Genomic DNA, 17,613 nt, shown 5'->3' on the forward strand with positions numbered 1-17,613 from the left:
AAGAGCATTACTTACCTCCTGTAACAAGAAGCTGAACACTCTGAACTAAGGAAAACGGACCAACTCTCCTCAAACTCTCAAACTCGCACAAACGGAGCTTTTTGCTTCACAACAGTCAAAACCTTGTGACTTATCAAAACACTCTGCAAGAGCTGCTCAAACTCAGCAAATAAACCAGGGGAGACGTGGCCAACTTCTGGACATGATCTGGTGATAACACCTGTCCAAAATGCTGACTAAGGGATACAAAACTGCTGGCTAAGCAACTCAGCTTCGGCTGCCGGATCGCATGCAAAACCATGCAACATTCGGGGGCCGAACCTGAATTCGGAAGCCGAATATTGGGCACTTTCGGCGGCCGAACTTATCTTCGGCGGCCGAACTTGGCTCCTCTGCCTTGGTTCATTTCAACTCAAAACTTGGTTCCATTTACCTGTAACACAATAAACCACACAACATTCGTGAGAAACTCATATCTCCTACCCTCTAGAGGATTCCGACATCCCGGAGTCCACCGGACGACAAGAATTCCGGTGCCGGACTCTAGCCGGGTATTACATTCTCCCCCCCTTAAGAACATTCATCCTCGAAGGTTCCTAAAACACACAATTAACACATGAAACGGAGAAAACTAACCTCAAAACAAATATGGATACTGCTGGAGCATAGACTCCCGCGTCTCCCAGGTGCACTCTTCTAGATTATGGTGGTTCCATAGAACTTTCACCATCGGAATCTCCTTGTTCCTTAGCTGTCTGATCTGCGTGTCCAGAATCTGCACTGGCTGCTCTATATAGGTGAGATCCGTATGAATCTCCACCTCAGGCTCACTCAGAACCTGATTCGGATCTGACACAAACTGTCGTAGCATAGAAACATGAAATACCGGGTGAATTCTCTCCATAGAAGCAGGTAAATCCAGCTTATACGACACATTTCCGATCCTCTGCAACACCTCAAAGGGTCCAATGTACCGTGGAGCCAATTTACCTTTCTTTCCAAAACGAACCACTCCTTTCATTGGAGACACTTTTAGCAATACCCAATTACCCTCTTGAAACTCTAACTGCTTTTTGCGAACGTCTGCATAACTTTTCTGTCTACTCTGAGCTGTTCTGATTCTCTCTCTGATCATGGGCACCATTCTACTGGTAATGTCTACTAACTCTGGCCCTGCAAGAGCCTTCTCTCCTACCTCTTCCCAGCAAACAGGGGATCTGCACTTCCTCCCATACAAAGCTTCATAAGGAGCCATCCCGATGCTCGCATGATGGCTGTTATTGTAGGCAAACTCCACCAAAGGTAGATGCTGCCTCCAAGAACCGCCAAAGTCTAACACACATAGTCGAAGCATATCCTCTATGGTCTGGATGGTCCTTTCTGACTGTCCATCGGTCTGTGGGTGGAAAGCAGTACTAAAATCCAATCTCGTGCCCATCGCACTTTGCAGACTCTGCCAAAAGCGGGAGGTAAACTGAGCTCCTCTGTCTGAAACTATAGACACTGGAACTCCATGTAATCTCACTATCTCATCCAGATAGACCTGTGCCAACTTATCCACAGAATAGTTACTCCGTACTGGAAGAAAATGAGCAGATTTCGTGAGTCTGTCCACAATCACCCATATCGAGTCTATCCTATTGGACGCTACTGGTAAACCCACTACAAAATCCATGGCTATGTTCTCCCATTTCCACTCTGGAATCGGTAATGGGTTAAGCATTCCGGCTGGTTTCTGATGCTCTAATTTCACCCTCTGACAAACCTCACAGGCTGTCACGAACTGCGCCACTTCTTTCTTCATGGCTGGCCACCAATAGACCCTTTTCAGATCCTGATACATCTTGGTGGCTCCTGGGTGAACACTATACCTCGCATTATGAGCTTCCCTCATAATGTCTTCCTTCACACTGCCCTTATCTGGTACACAAAGTCGACTTCCATAGCGAAGGATCCCTTTGCTGTCAAATCTGAACTCTGCACTATTGCCTGACTGAACAGTCCTGGCAATTTTCATCAACTCAGGGTCCTCATGCTGTCTCTGAGCTATCTGCTCTAGAAACACAGGTGTCACTCTCATCTGTGCTATCAACGCACCTGTACCAGACAACTCTAGCTGTAATCCTTCATCGAAGAGCTTATAAAGCTCCATCACAACTGGTCTCCGCTCTGCTGCTATATGGGATAAACTGCCTAGTGACTTCCGGCTTAGGGCGTCTGCGACAACATTCGCCTTACCCGGATGATACTGGATTTTACAATCATAATCACTGAGCAATTCGACCCACCTTCTCTGCCGCAAATTCAGCTCTCTCTGACTTAAAATGTACTGTAAACTCTTGTGATCGGTGAAGATCTCGCATTTAACCCCGTAGAGGTAATGCCGCCACATCTTAAGTGCAAAGATAACTGCTGCCATCTCTAGGTCATGGGTAGGGTAATTCAACTCGTGCTTCTTCAACTGTCTAGAAGCATAAGCTATAACTCTATCACTCTGCATCAAGACACAACCCAATCCCACCCGAGATGCATCACAGAACACTGTGAACTCTTCATTACTGACAGGCAGAGCTAACACTGGTGCTGTTGTCAATCTCCTCTTGAGCTCCTCAAAGCTCTCTTCACACTGGTCTGACCAGATAAACTTCTGGTTCTTTTGAGTCAATTTGGTCATAGGAGCTGCTATCTTTGAGAAGTTCTGAACGAACCTCCTGTAGTAACCTGCCAGTCCCAGAAAGCTTTTAATCTCAGTCACTGTCATGGGTCTGGGCCAGTTAGCTACAGCCTCTATCTTCTTGGGGTCTACCTCAATACCCTCTATGTTAGTGTATATGCCCTAGGCCATTATCTTGGACCTTTTTGTATGTCATTTTGGTTATTAATAAAAGAGGTTTTTATCATTATTATTTGTTTGCATGTTACATAATAATGATTATCATCCCTGGTTACTTATTATTATGTTGATAATAATAAAATATAACTAGTATGATTATTGATTGATAATCATGAGATGATTATGTATATGTTGATATAAATCAATAATCATAAATACTTGTTAGAGAACAAAGTATTGGATGGACCCGCATTGAGATCACTACATGGGTCATTGTCATAAGTGAATCTCAAAGTAGTTATGTCTTAATCCTTTGACTTGAGATTGTCATAGTTTCCAACATAAGGACTGTTATGTTTTGACATAATCAAACGTTGTCTTTAATCGGACAATCATAAAGGTTATGATTGAGCATAATAGAAATTATGTAGAGGAAAATGAACAATTAAGATAGGATTTGTCCCTCTCTATGAGAGAGATATCTTCTGGGCCCCTCGATGAGTGAGACTGAGAAATGCATGGCCGTGCTCAAATGAATTGATAGTGTGATCAATATCATTTGAATTTATCAGTCTACTTAGAGATCGAGAAATCATAAGTTTGAACATTATAAGTTTGACATTGACCATGACTTATGTTCAAACTAGATATCGTGAGACAAAGGGATTAATACATGTTCTATTTAATAGGCTTTATCGGACTATTGATCCTCATATTAGTTGGGTAGTCATAATGTCTTGCTAGAGGCCACTTATGACTTATAGGCCTTGTTGGACTGGGCCTATTGCCAATTAATATGAGCCTATTGGGTCACACACAAGAACGTTGTTGATGTGCTATATTAATGGGCTAAAAGCCCATTAGTATAATTAATAATAATAAAGTGTTATTATTATTAATATTATTATTAATATTAATTATTAATATAATTAATAATAATAAGTGTTATTATTATTAATAATAATAATTTATTATTATGAGATAATAATATTTAAAAGATCTGCAGCCTATCTGTAAGTGTTACAGATAAAGGACTCTATCACATAAAGATATTTGAGTATCTGTGAGATTGTGATAGTGGGTCCTAAGCACAACTCTTTTAGGAAAAGAGTTGTGGGAAAATAAAAAGACTGAGGCCTATAAATACTCCTTCTACAGATTGAGTAGTGGTTTTTTTTTTGGTTGTAAAGTTTTGAGAAAACTCAATCTAAAAGATTGTAGATCATAGAGCACATAATCTATCCATCTTGAAAAGAGCTAGCACTCTAGAAGGATAGAAGACGTTCGTGTGGATACCATAGAGGGTGTTCGTTTGAAAAGGCAGCACCATCAGTCCGCCAGTGTATCTTCACTACGAGATTAACAGGTTAGTCTCACATCTTTCTTATGATTTAAACGGAGCACTCGGATTCTGGGAAAAGAAATCCAAAATTTTATTTTTCCGCTGCGCAATTAGATTGCAATTAATCTCCGGATTTCTCAACAGTGGTATCAGAGCTTACCTGTGCTTTTCGTTTAAATTAATTATGCCATGATTGAAATTATATATGCGATATATATTTATTAGAATGGCATGATAATTATGGTTAAATTTATGGTTGAATGATGGGATCATTTAGATAATTTTGTTAGAAAAATTAAAATTTTTGATCTTCTTGAAATTTTACATATAGAATCAAAATTGTTGATTTGTTGTTTTAAGTTTTAATTGTTAAAATTAAAACAACAATTATTAATTAAAAAAAAAAGGGGAATTTGGGATTTGGAATCTGCAACTGGATTCACTGTTCATCGTGACCCAGAAATTGTGTTCATGGTGGAACATGAATGCCCCTTATATCACCAATCGGGCTGCTCAATGGCAGCGATGTGTCGAGCAACCGTCGTGTGCCTGTCACCGGCGAAGCTCCGAATTTCGTGAGTCGGCAATTCCGAGCTTGCCTGCATCGGGCTGTAGGACACCAGCAGGCTCAAGCGTCACCGAAGGGAGCCGCGACCTCACTGCCTCGGCACCGAAGGAGGCGCAATCGTTGCGCGATCCGCTGGTTCCTGGGCTGGCAACGCCAGTGGGTCGCGCGGTGACCGGTGGAGCGCGAGCCCTATGGGTTGCGCGCCCCGGGGGTCGCACGACCGGAGGGCTGCGCGGCGCGGATGGCCGTGCGCCCAGCGAGTCGCACGCCCGTGGGTCAAGCGCCGGCTTGGCGCGCTTTGCGTGCCGGCAGGGGCAGCGACAGCGGCGGCCATGGCTTCTTCCTGATGAGGAAGAAGATGCCTATTTACAATAATGCCCCTATAATTAAAATTAAAAAATAATAATAATAATAAGAAAATAATATTTTAATATTTTAAAATTATTTTCTTTTAGTCTTTAAATTAGATTTAAAAGACTATATTTTATTATTATTATTTGTAGTCTTTTAAATGAGATTTAAATGACTATATTTTATTATTTTCTTTTAGTCTTTAAATCAGATTTAAATGACTATATTTTATTATTTTGTCTTATATTAGTATGAGATACTATATATTATTGTCTATATATATATATGCATATAGATGCTATAATATATATATGCAAGACAAAATAATTATAAGAAACTAGAAAATAAATTATTTTAGTCTTTAAATCAGATTTAAATGACTATGTAAAATAATTTTATTATTTTGTTATACATTAGTATGAGATACTATGCATGATGGTTTATATATGTATGCATATTGGATGTCATAATATATACACATGCAAGACAAAATAATTAAATTTAAAATTGAACCCTCACTCTAAAATTTTAAGTTTTAATGCCACCCATATATTAAAACCTATCAAGACTAAGATCACCAAAATGCAGGTTTTGCCAGAGCAAAGTGCATTAGGTTATCCTAGTAAGGTAGGATGAGTAATGGTTACTCATTTATTTAATATTGGTTCAGCTTAATTAGGCTATCAAAACGGTTTTGGGCCTAAGGCATTAGATGAGGTATAACATGCATTTGACATATGATGTCAATACCTCATAATCTAAGAGTTACATTAGATGTAATTGGTAAGGGGTTACCTACCTAAATAACTTAATTCTAAGCGTCATGCCAAAGCTGACTTAGAATTAGGTGAAATATGGATCTTAGCCCACTAAAATATTATTATTATTTTGAGGGTTATATTTTAGTGGGAGATTATTATCACCTCAATATTAATTTGTTTATTAAATTAATTATATTTGCATATTTTTGTAGATTATTATGGCTGCTAATAACAATTCCACCTTATCACTGCGATCTATCCTTGAGAAGGATAAACTGAAAGAAAATGGGACTAATTTTATTGACTGGTTTAGAAACTTGAGAATTGTTCTCAAGCAAGAGAAAAAGTCCTACGTGCTTGATGAAGCTGTCCCTGAACCACCTCCTGCTGATGCTACTAATGCTGTTAAGAACAAGCATAAGAAGCATATGGATGATTCTAATGACATTGGATGTCTTATGTTGGCGACTATGTGCCCAGAACTTCAGAAGGATCTGGAGCACCTTGAGGCCTATGAGATGAGTGTCCATCTCAAACAAGCTTTCCAACAACAAGCTAGGCAGGATAGGTATGAAACTACCATTGCATTGCATGATTGCAAAATGGCTGAAGGTGATTCAGTTAGTGCTCATGTTTTAAAGATGAAAGGCTACATTGATCACCTTGCTAGGCTTGGCTATCCTTTGAGTTTAGAACTTTCCACGGATTTGATCCTACATTCTTTACCTAGCAGTTTTTCTCAATTTGTCATGAACTATAACATGAACAATATGGAGAAATCCATTCCTGAGTTGCATGGGATGCTAAAAACAGCTGAGGTAAATATTAAGAAAAGGCCTACCCAAATTTTGAATGTCAATAAGGGTAAGCCCATGAAAAATAAGGGGAAGCCCAAGTCTAAAGGTGGAAATGGGCCTAAGGGACGAGGCAAACCTAAATGGCAATCCAAGGCAAAAGTTCCTAAGGAAATAGTTCCTAAGGAAGGAATCTGCTTCCATTGCAAGGAACCAGGGCATTGGAAGAGAAATTGCAAACTTTATTTGGATGAGTGTAAGAAGAAGAAGAGTAGTGAGACTACGACTTCAGGTATTTATGTTATAGATATTAATTTATCTATTTCTACTTCATGGGTATTAGATACCGGATGTGGCTCTCACATTTGTACAAATGTGAAGGGTCTTAAAAGGAGTAGAAAACTGAAAAAGGGCGATGTGGACCTACGTGTAGGCAATGGAGCAAGAGTTGCTGCCATAGCTGTAGGGACATATGGACTTATTTTGCCCGATGGGCTTTTGTTAGTTTTGAACAATTGCTTTTATGTTCTTACTTTGAGTAGGAATATTATTTCAATTTCTGTTTTGGACGATGAAGGTTTTTCATTTCTCATTAAGAATAAGAAATGCTCCATTAATAAAGATGATTTGCTTTATTGTATTGCAAATTCATATGATGGCCTTTATGTCCTTGATCTAGATGATTCTAGAGACAGCAATATCTATAACATAACTTCTATGAAAACTAAGCCAAATGAGTTAAACCCAACATATTTATGGCACTGTCGTCTTAGCCATATAAATGAGAATCGCATATCTAAGCTCCATAAAGATGGTTTATTAGATTCGTTTGATTTTGAATCATTTGAAAATTGTGAATCTTGTTTGCTAGGTAAGATGACAAAGGACCTTTTTACTGGACAAGGTCAAAGGGCTTCAGACTTATTGGGCTTAATACATACAGATGTTTGTGGCCCACTAAGCATTAGTGCTAGGGGAGGTTATCAGTACTTCATTACATTCACTGATGATTTCAGTAGGTATGGCTATGTCTACCTAATGAAACATAAGCATGAATCTTTTGAAATGTTTAGAACTTTTCAAAATAAAGTACAAAATCAACTTGGTAGAACTATTAAGATGCTTCGATCTGATCGAGGTGGTGAATATTTGAGCCAAGAGTTTGACGAATATCTTAGAAACTGTGGAATTGTTTCACAATTAACTCCTCCAAGAAATCCACAATGGATTGGTGTTTCTAAAAGGAAAATTCAAACTTTATTAGATATGGTTCAATCTATGATGAGTCAAACAGATCTCCCTTTATAGTTTTGGGGTTACGCCTTGGAAACAGCTGTATTCATTCTGAACCGAGTACCATGAAAGCGGTTGAAAAGACACCATATGAGTTATGGACTGGGAAAGTGCCCAGTTTGTCTTTCCTTAAGATTTGGGGTTGTGAGGCTTATGTGAAACGCCCAGTTTCAGATAAGTTAGCTCCAAAATTTATCAAGTGCAATTTTGTGGGGTATCCTAAGGAAACCAAAGGATACTACTTCTATACTCCCTCAGAGAACAAAGTGTTTGTTGCTCGAAATGGTACCTTTTTGGAAAAGGAATTTATCTCTCAGAGATTCAGTGGGAGTACAGTGCGACTTGAGGAAACTCAAGCACCACAAGAGAGCATTGAACCGCCAGTAGAACCACTTCCAGTACCACAAACAGTTATGGAGACTGAAAGGGTGACACAAGTCCCATGCAAATCTGATAAGACACGTCATCAGCCTGAGAGATATGGATTTCTCATGACTGATAATCGTGAACTTTTACTCATTGATGAAGATGAATTTTGTGTTTACAAAATGGTTAGTGGGAGTGCAGTTGTGTTACTAGTTCTATATGTGGATGACATATTACTCATTGGAAATGATATCCCTACCTTGCAAAAGGTTAAGACTTGGTTAGGGAATTCTTTTTCAATGAAGGACTTAGGTGAGACTGCATATATCCTTGGTATTAAGATCTATAGGGATAGATCCAAGAGGATAATCGGTCTGAGTCAAAGTACTTATATTGACAAAGTGCTGAAAAGGTTCAGCATGCAAGATTCCAAAAGAGGATTCTTGCCTATGTCTCATGGTATTCATCTTAGCAAGAATCAATGTCCTATGACATCTGATGAGCGAGAACGGATGAATAAGATCCCTTATGCTTCCGCTATTGGATCTATCTTGTATGCCATGTTATGTACTAGACCAGACGTCTCATATGTCTTGAGCACAACAAACAGATATCAGACAGATCCCGGTGAGAGTCACTGGATAGCTGTTAAGAATATCCTAAAGTACCTTAGAAGGACTAAGGATGCATTCCTAGTTTATGGAGGATTGGAAGACGAGCTAGTTGTAAGTGGTTACACAGATGCTAGTTTCCAAACCGACATAGATGACTTCAGATCGCAGTCAGGATTCGTATTCAATTTAAATGGTGGAATTTTTAATTGGAAGAGTTCCAAGCATAGCACTATAGCAGATTCTACAATAGAAGCTGAGTATATAGCAGCATCAGATGCAGCTAAAAAGGGCAGTCTGGTTGAAGGAATTCATCTCAGAGTTGGGAATGGTTCCCAGCATTGCAAAACCTATGGACCTTTATTGTGATAATAACGGTGCCATAGCACAGGCAAAGGAGCCCAGATCTCACCAGAGATCTAAACATATACTCAGACGATATCACCTTATTCGAGAGATCATTGATAGAGGAGATATCAAAATATGCAAAGTAGACACAAATGACAACATTGCAAATCCACTGACCAAGCCTCTTTCACAGATCAAGCATGATCAGCACGCTAGGTCTATGGGTATTAGATACTTATATGATTAGGCCTAGTGCAAGTGGGAGATTGTTAGTGTATATGCCCTAGGCCATTATCTTGGACCTTTTTGTATGTCATTTTGGTTATTAATAAAAGAGGTTTTTATCATTATTATTTGTTTGCATGTTACATAATAATGATTATCATCCCTGGTTACTTATTATTATGTTGATAATAATAAAATATAACTAGTATGATTATTGATTGATAATCATGAGATGATTATGTATATGTTGATATAAATCAATAATCATAAATACTTGTTAGAGAACAAAGTATTGGATGGACCCGCATTGAGATCACTACATGGGTCATTGTCATAAGTGAATCTCAAAGTAGTTATGTCTTAATCCTTTGACTTGAGATTGTCATAGTTTCCAACATAAGGACTGTTATGTTTTGACATAATCAAACGTTGTCTTTAATCGGACAATCATAAAGGTTATGATTGAGCATAATAGAAATTATGTAGAGGAAAATGAACAATTAAGATAGGATTTGTCCCTCTCTATGAGAGAGATATCTTCTGGGCCCCTCGATGAGTGAGACTGAGAAATGCATGGCCGTGCTCAAATGAATTGATAGTGTGATCAATATCATTTGAATTTATCAGTCTACTTAGAGATCGAGAAATCATAAGTTTGAACATTATAAGTTTGACATTGACCATGACTTATGTTCAAACTAGATATCGTGAGACAAAGGGATTAATACATGTTCTATTTAATAGGCTTTATCGGACTATTGATCCTCATATTAGTTGGGTAGTCATAATGTCTTGCTAGAGGCCACTTATGACTTATAGGCCTTGTTGGACTGGGCCTATTGCCAATTAATATGAGCCTATTGGGTCACACACAAGAACGTTATTGATGTGCTATATTAATGGGCTAAAAGCCCATTAGTATAATTAATAATAATAAAGTGTTATTATTATTAATATTAATTATTAATATAATTAATAATAATAAGTGTTATTATTATTAATAATAATAATTTATTATTATGAGATAATAATATTTAAAAGATCTGCAGCCTATCTGTAAGTGTTACAGATAAAGGACTCTATCACATAAAGATATTTGAGTATCTGTGAGATTGTGATAGTGGGTTCTAAGCACAACTCTTTTAGGAAAAGAGTTGTGGGAAAATAAAAAGACTGAGGCCTATAAATACTCCTTCTACAGATTGAGTAGTGGTTTTTTTTTTGTTGTAAAGTTTTGAGAAAACTCAATCTAAAAGATTGTAGATCATAGAGCACATAATCTATCCATCTTGAAAAGAGCTAGCACTCTAGAAGGATAGAAGACGTTCGTGTGGATACCATAGAGGGTGTTCGTTTGAAAAGGCAGCACCATCAGTCCGCCAGTGTATCTTCACTACGAGATTAACAGGTTAGTCTCACATCTTTCTTATGATTTAAACGGAGCACTCGGATTCTGGGAAAGGAAATCCAAAATTTTATTTTTCCACTGCGCAATTAGATTGCAATTAATCTCCGGATTTCCCAAAACTCTACTGATACCACATGTCCCAAGAAGGCAATGCTCCGTAACCAAAACTCACACTTTGAGAACTTGGCATATAAACCATGCTCTCTCAGTGTCTGCAGAACGATCCTCAGATGCTGGGCATGCTCCTCTGCATCTCTGGAATACACTAAGATATCATCGATAAACACAATGACAAAGTGATCCAGAAACTCACTGAATACCCTGTTCATGAGATCCATAAATGCTGCAGGGGCGTTAGTCAACCCGAACGGCATCACTAAGAACTCATAATGCCCATATCTGGTCCTGAAAGCTGTCTTAGGCACATCTGCCTCTCTGACTCTCAACTGATGTGTAATACCCGGCTAGAATCCGGCACCGGAATTTCTGTTGTCTGGTGGAATCCGGGGTGTTAGGATTCTATATAAGGATAGGAGTTATGTTTTCTAAGTGTTATGATGTGTTTTATGGTTTTACAGTTCGATAGTTTTGAGTTTTGAAGAAAACATGGTTCATGGAGACTTTAGCCAAGTTCGGCCACCGAAGGTAAGTTCAGCCGCCGAAAGTGCTCAATGTTCGGCTTCCGAAGATTTAGTTCGGCCCCCGAACGTTGCATGATCTTGCATGTGATTGGGCAGCCGAAGATGAGTTGGCCAGCCAGCTGAGTCATGGATTTTGACAGATGTTGGCCTCAGATTCTTGCCATGGAATAGGCCACGTCCCTCATGACTAATCTGCAAATGCTATTGAGCTGCTCATACAGAAGAGTGAATTTGTTTTTCAAAGGGTTTGGAAGTTGGAAACAAAAGCTAAGTGTTTGAGAGTTTGAGAAGAGTTGGTCCGTTTTCCCTTGTTCAGAGTGTTTAGCTTCTTGCTTTAGGAGGTAAGTAATGCTCTTGACCATGTTTCTATGTTTTCTGAAGGTTTTATGGGAGTTGTGGAGAGAGAGATGCATGTTTAGGTTTTAAATGGGAGTTTTGATGATTTATGCATGTATACATGATTATGTGTTATGTTTGTTTTGTTGTTTGGGGTTATTAGATAGTTTTGGACCCCTGTGAACATATACTTGAGTATATGTGAGTTGAGTAGAGGAGGTAGGCATGTTTGGAGAGATTGAAGGGAAGGAGGAGATGGTTTGCCGTTGAAGCTGAGTTTTGGATGAACTCAGGTTCGGCAGCCGAAGGATCATTCGGCCGCCGAACCTCCTGCATGGTGGCTTGGCTGCCAAAGCCTGTTTTGCATGTTCGGCTCTGTTTGGGGGATTCGGCCGCCAAAGGTGCCGCCGAAGGTGCTTGAGTTTCGTCTCTGGAGAGGACTTTCGGCCGCCGAACCTGCCGCCGAAAGTGTCCTGTCCAGCTTTCTTTTGCATGCTTTGCATGGATAGTTGAGTGAGTTTAAGGGGATTCTTGGGGAAGTTTAAGAGAGTTATTTCTACGCTTGTTTGGTCCCTCATTTGAGTCCATCTGTATAGGTACAGACCAGAGGAACCAGAGAGAGCAGCAGTGAGTACTGCTCCAGAGGTTCAGAGCCTGCAGAGTCAGTCAGTCCAGATAGCCAGAGGTGAGTGGAACTAAACTTATGACTTTTAATTGAACCACAAACTGCTTTTAGCATATCTCATGCATCATGTTTATGCCATAGGTTGATTGCATTAGTATTCACGAATATGTTGCATTGCATCGTTATTTGGTGATGTGAGTGAATGCTGAATGATCCAATAGTCTCAGACAGGAAGTCCAGGAGCCTTTGACTACGCCCTGGCAGGTATAGCAAAGTCTAGGAGCCTTTGACTACGCCCTGGAAATGGTAAGTACAGAGGTGTTATATACACATATACATAAATGACAGGAAGACCAGGTGCTCGATTCTACGCCCTGGCACAGAGTTACTGGGACTATGTGGTGACAGGTTTACTCTTGATGTGGCTTGTCTGTGATATGGTGCATTCCATGAGATCATATTTTACTGAGATGTTTTACTGTTCTACTCACTGGGCTATAGAGCTCATCCCACTCCCTTAACCCCAGTTTTGCAGGTTCAGTGTACAGTGTACAGGGACAGTCCAGCAGAGTACAGGAAAAGTAATGAGATCTGTAATAGCTTAGAGTGGACATGTAATATTAACGAGATGTAATAGTTGTTGCTTGACCTAGTGATGTATGTTTTGTACATGATCTGTATATGTATATATGTTTTCCTGTATGTGAAAACCAGGCTTAACAGGTATGAGTTAACCCATCTAGAGCAAGCTCTAGTCAGGGATATAGAGTACAGAGTACATGAGTACAGAGTACAGAGATAGTGCATGCACAGGTTAAGCCTTGGTTCAGAAAAGAGTTTTATTTTCACAGAAAATGTATGATCATGTATGAGGTTTACAGGTACACAGAGAGTATAGTAGGCTTGCTACGGGTTCTGGCGGCCTTAAGCCGACCTGAATCCTAGCGCCGGTGACGGTCCATTTTGGGGTCGTTACAGATTGGTATCAGAGCCCTAGGTTCACATGATCGGACCTATAGAGACAGTGTTGGGCTCAGACAGGTTAGAAGTGGTCAAGCACAATAGGAAATCATGTCCACTAGGATAGGGTCTTGAGTCCTATCTGCTATGATATGCCATGAGTGTTGTATGTGTATGATTGATATGTGATGTTTATGTGCTAAAGTGGTATGTTATATGTTGTGTTTCCAGAGTAAAGATGCGAGGAACTCGTCGATCAGCTCGATTGACTGGAGTCCCACCAGAGAATGAGAGACCAGCTGCTCGTCCTCCTGCATTGCCAAGGGCAAGGTCTCAGAGATCTAGCAGGGAAGGTACGTCAATAGACCCTAGACGGTCTGTCGACGAGAGCAGAAGAGGAACAGCTAGGGGAGGAAGATCAGAGGAAAGGAGGGAAGCTATGGAGATTGATCAATCTAGAGATGACAGCATGGGTGTAGGCAGTTTTGAGGAAGGTATGGGAGAGTCGCAGGGAGGTGCTCAGACCTCAGGTTTTGGCTATCCAGAGTATCCGATGGGAGGTATGTCGGAGTACTCGAGTTTTGTGCCATATCCTCCTTATATGCCTTATATGCCTTATCCTTACTATCCACCATATCCTATGTATCCCTCTTCCCCTACCCATCCAAGTGCAGCACACCTAGAGCCAAATGAACCAGTACTACCACCAGAACCAGTAGCCCCTGTTGCTGATAGACATGAACCTAGCTCATCTGGAGGTAAAGTCCAAATGACGGAGTACTTGAAATTGGATGCTCCTAAATACAATACGGGAGATGATCCATTTGATTACCTCAGAGCAGTTAGGATGATAACCAGTGAATTGGGAGCAGATGATAGGAGAGCCATTGAGATGGCAGGTTTCACATTAAAATGCAAGAAAGCCAGAGAATGGTTTAAGAATTATGTGGAGCTTAGAATAGACAGTATGTCATGGGGAGAGTTCGCCAATGAATTTGCAGGGTGGGCTTTTCCTGACAGTTCGAGGGAGATGAAAGTAATTGAATTTGAACAGTTGAGACAGACAGATGAGATGAGTGTTGATGAATTCACAGATAAGTTCCTGGATCTGCTTCAGTACGTGGGTCAAGCCTATGATACTGATCAGAAGAAAGCAAGGAGATATACTATGAGACTGCATCCCAGGTATGCTTCCTTGATTCTTCCAGCAGAAAAGGAGAGTTTCCATACCATAGTAGACGCAGCCAGGAAAATGGAAGCTAGTGCCAATATTCAGAAACAGTCAAAGGCACAGGCTTCGGGTTCGAAAGCCCCCACACCAAGCAGTAAAAGATGGGATAGAGCAAAAGGAACAAAGAGTAAGTTCTGGAGTCAAGTCAAGTCAGGTCTGGGAATAGGTAGTGGCTCAAGCTCTGGCACAGCTCCAGTCTGCAGACGATGCGGAAAACCACATGGAGGAGTTTGTCGGTTGGGATCTACAGCTTGTTTTCGATGTGGACAGGAAGGGCATATTGCTCGGGATTGTCCGCAGATGACTTTTGCACCATCCCAGCAGATGAGTTCAGGCAGTGTGGTACAGCCAGTTGTACGGCCAGCAGCTCCAGTCATGCCTCAGACTAGTGGCAGAGGTAGAGGGAGAGGGGTAGCCTCTACTTCAGCAGTAGGTTCCCGAGGTGGAAATCCGGTAGCCCCAGCACGGATTTTCACAGTGACACAAGAGGAGGCTAACACGTCGAACACAGTGGTGTCAGGTAATCTCATCATTGGGTGTTTAGATGTGTATGCTTTGATGGACCCCGGTGCTTCTCATTCCTTTATTGCTTCGAGAGCCATAGAGCGATTGGGTTTGATCAGTTCTGAGTTAGAGTATCCTCTCTGGGTCAGTGGACCTAGATGTGACCCATCAGTGGCAGTGTCAGTCTGTCGTTTCAGTCCAGTGTTTGTCGAGGGTAGATACCTTCCAGCTGACCTTGTGGTTCTAGATTTGACAAATTTTGATGTCATTCTAGGGATGGATTGGTTATCTACATATAGTGCTACGTTGGACTGTCGAGAGAAGCTAGTGAGTCTCAGAGACCAGGATGGGTCAGAGTGTGTTTTCAGAGGAGACAGGAGAGGTACACCCAGAGGTATGATTTCAGCCCTTCAGGCTCGTCGTTTGCTTAGGAGGGGTTGTCAGGGGTTTCTAGCTCATGTGAGAGAGCTAGACAGTCAGGTGAGGGAACCAGCCACAGTACCAGTAGTCCGAGAGTTTCTCGATGTGTTCCCAGACGATTTGCCAGGACTACCACCTGATAGGGAGATAGGGTTTGAAATTGAGTTACTGCCAGGTACCAGACCTATCTCTATTCCTCCCTACAGGATGGCGCCAGCTGAGTTAACAGAGTTGAAAGAACAGTTGCAGGACTTGGTAGATAAGGGTTTCATCCGCCCTAGTACCTCACCTTGGGGTGCTCCAGTGCTCTTTGTCAGAAAGAAGGATGGATCCCTCAGACTTTGTATCGACTACAGACAGTTGAACAAGGTCACTATCAAGAATAAGTATCCCTTACCTCGGATTGATGATCTATTTGACCAGCTAGCTGGAGCAGGTTGTTTCTCAAAAATAGATCTGAGATCTGGGTATCATCAGTTGAGAGTCAGAGAGGCAGATGTGCCGAAGACAGCTTTCCGGACCAGATATGGGCATTATGAGTTCTTAGTGATGCCGTTCGGGTTGACTAACGCCCCTGCAGCATTTATGGATCTCATGAACAGGGTATTCAGTGAGTTTCTGGATCACTTTGTCATTGTGTTTATCGATGATATCTTAGTGTATTCCAGAGATGCAGAGGAGCATGCCCAGCATCTGAGGATCGTTCTGCAGACACTGAGAGAGCATGGTTTATATGCCAAGTTCTCGAAGTGTGAGTTTTGGTTACGGAGCATTGCCTTCTTGGGACATGTGGTATCAGCAGAGGGTATTGAGGTAGATCCCAAGAAGATAGAGGCTGTAGCTAACTGGCCCAGACCCACGACAGTGACTGAGATTAAAAGCTTTCTGGGACTGGCAGGTTACTACAGGAGGTTCGTTCAGAACTTCTCAAAGATAGCAGCTCCTATGACCAAATTGACTCAGAAGAACCAGAAGTTTATCTGGTCAGACCAGTGTGAAGAGAGCTTTGAGGAGCTCAAGAGGAGATTGACAACAGCACCAGTGTTAGCTCTGCCTGTCAGTAATGAAGAGTTCACAGTGTTCTGTGATGCATCTCGAGTGGGATTGGGTTGTGTATTGATGCAGAGTGATAGAGTAATAGCTTATGCTTCTAGACAGTTGAAGAAGCACGAGTTGAATTACCCTACCCATGACCTAGAGATGGCAGCAGTTATCTTTGCACTTAAGATGTGGCGGCATTACCTCTACAGGGGTTAAATGCGAGATCTTCACCGATCACAAGAGTTTACAGTACATCTTAAGTCAGAGAGAGCTGAATTTGCGGCAGAGAAGGTGGGTCGAATTGCTCAGTGATTATGATTGTAAAATCTAGTATCATCCGGGTAAGGCGAATGTTGTCGCAGACGCCCTAAGCCGGAAGTCACTAGGCAGTTTATCTCATATAGCAGCAGAGCGGAGACCAGTTGTGATGGAGCTTTATAAGCTCTTTGACGAGGGATTACAGCTAGAGTTGTCTGGTACAGGTGCGTTGATAGCACAGATGAGAGTGACACCTGTGTTTCTGGAGCAGATAGCTCAGAGACAGCATGAGGACCCTGAGTTGATGAAAATTGCCAGGACTGTTCAGTCAGGCAATAGTGCAGAGTTCAGATTTGACAGCAAAGGGATCCTTCGCTATGGGAGTCGACTTTGTGTACCAGATAGGGGCAGTGTGAAGGAAGACATTATGAGGGAAGCTCATAATGCGAGGTATAGTGTTCACCCAGGAGCCACCAAGATGTATCAGGATCTGAAAAGGGTCTATTGGTGGCCAGCCATGAAGAAAGAAGTGGCGCAGTTCGTAACAGCCTGTGAGGTTTGTCAGAGGGTGAAATTAGAGCATCAGAAACCAGCCGGAATGCTTAACCCATTACCGATTCCAGAGTGGAAATGGGAGAACATAGCCATGGATTTTGTAGTGGGTTTACCAGTAGCGTCCAACAGGATAGACTCGATA

Source organism: Manihot esculenta, chromosome 8 (assembly GCF_001659605.2).
Source record: "Manihot esculenta cultivar AM560-2 chromosome 8, M.esculenta_v8, whole genome shotgun sequence".
Taxonomy (NCBI): domain Eukaryota; kingdom Viridiplantae; phylum Streptophyta; class Magnoliopsida; order Malpighiales; family Euphorbiaceae; genus Manihot; species Manihot esculenta.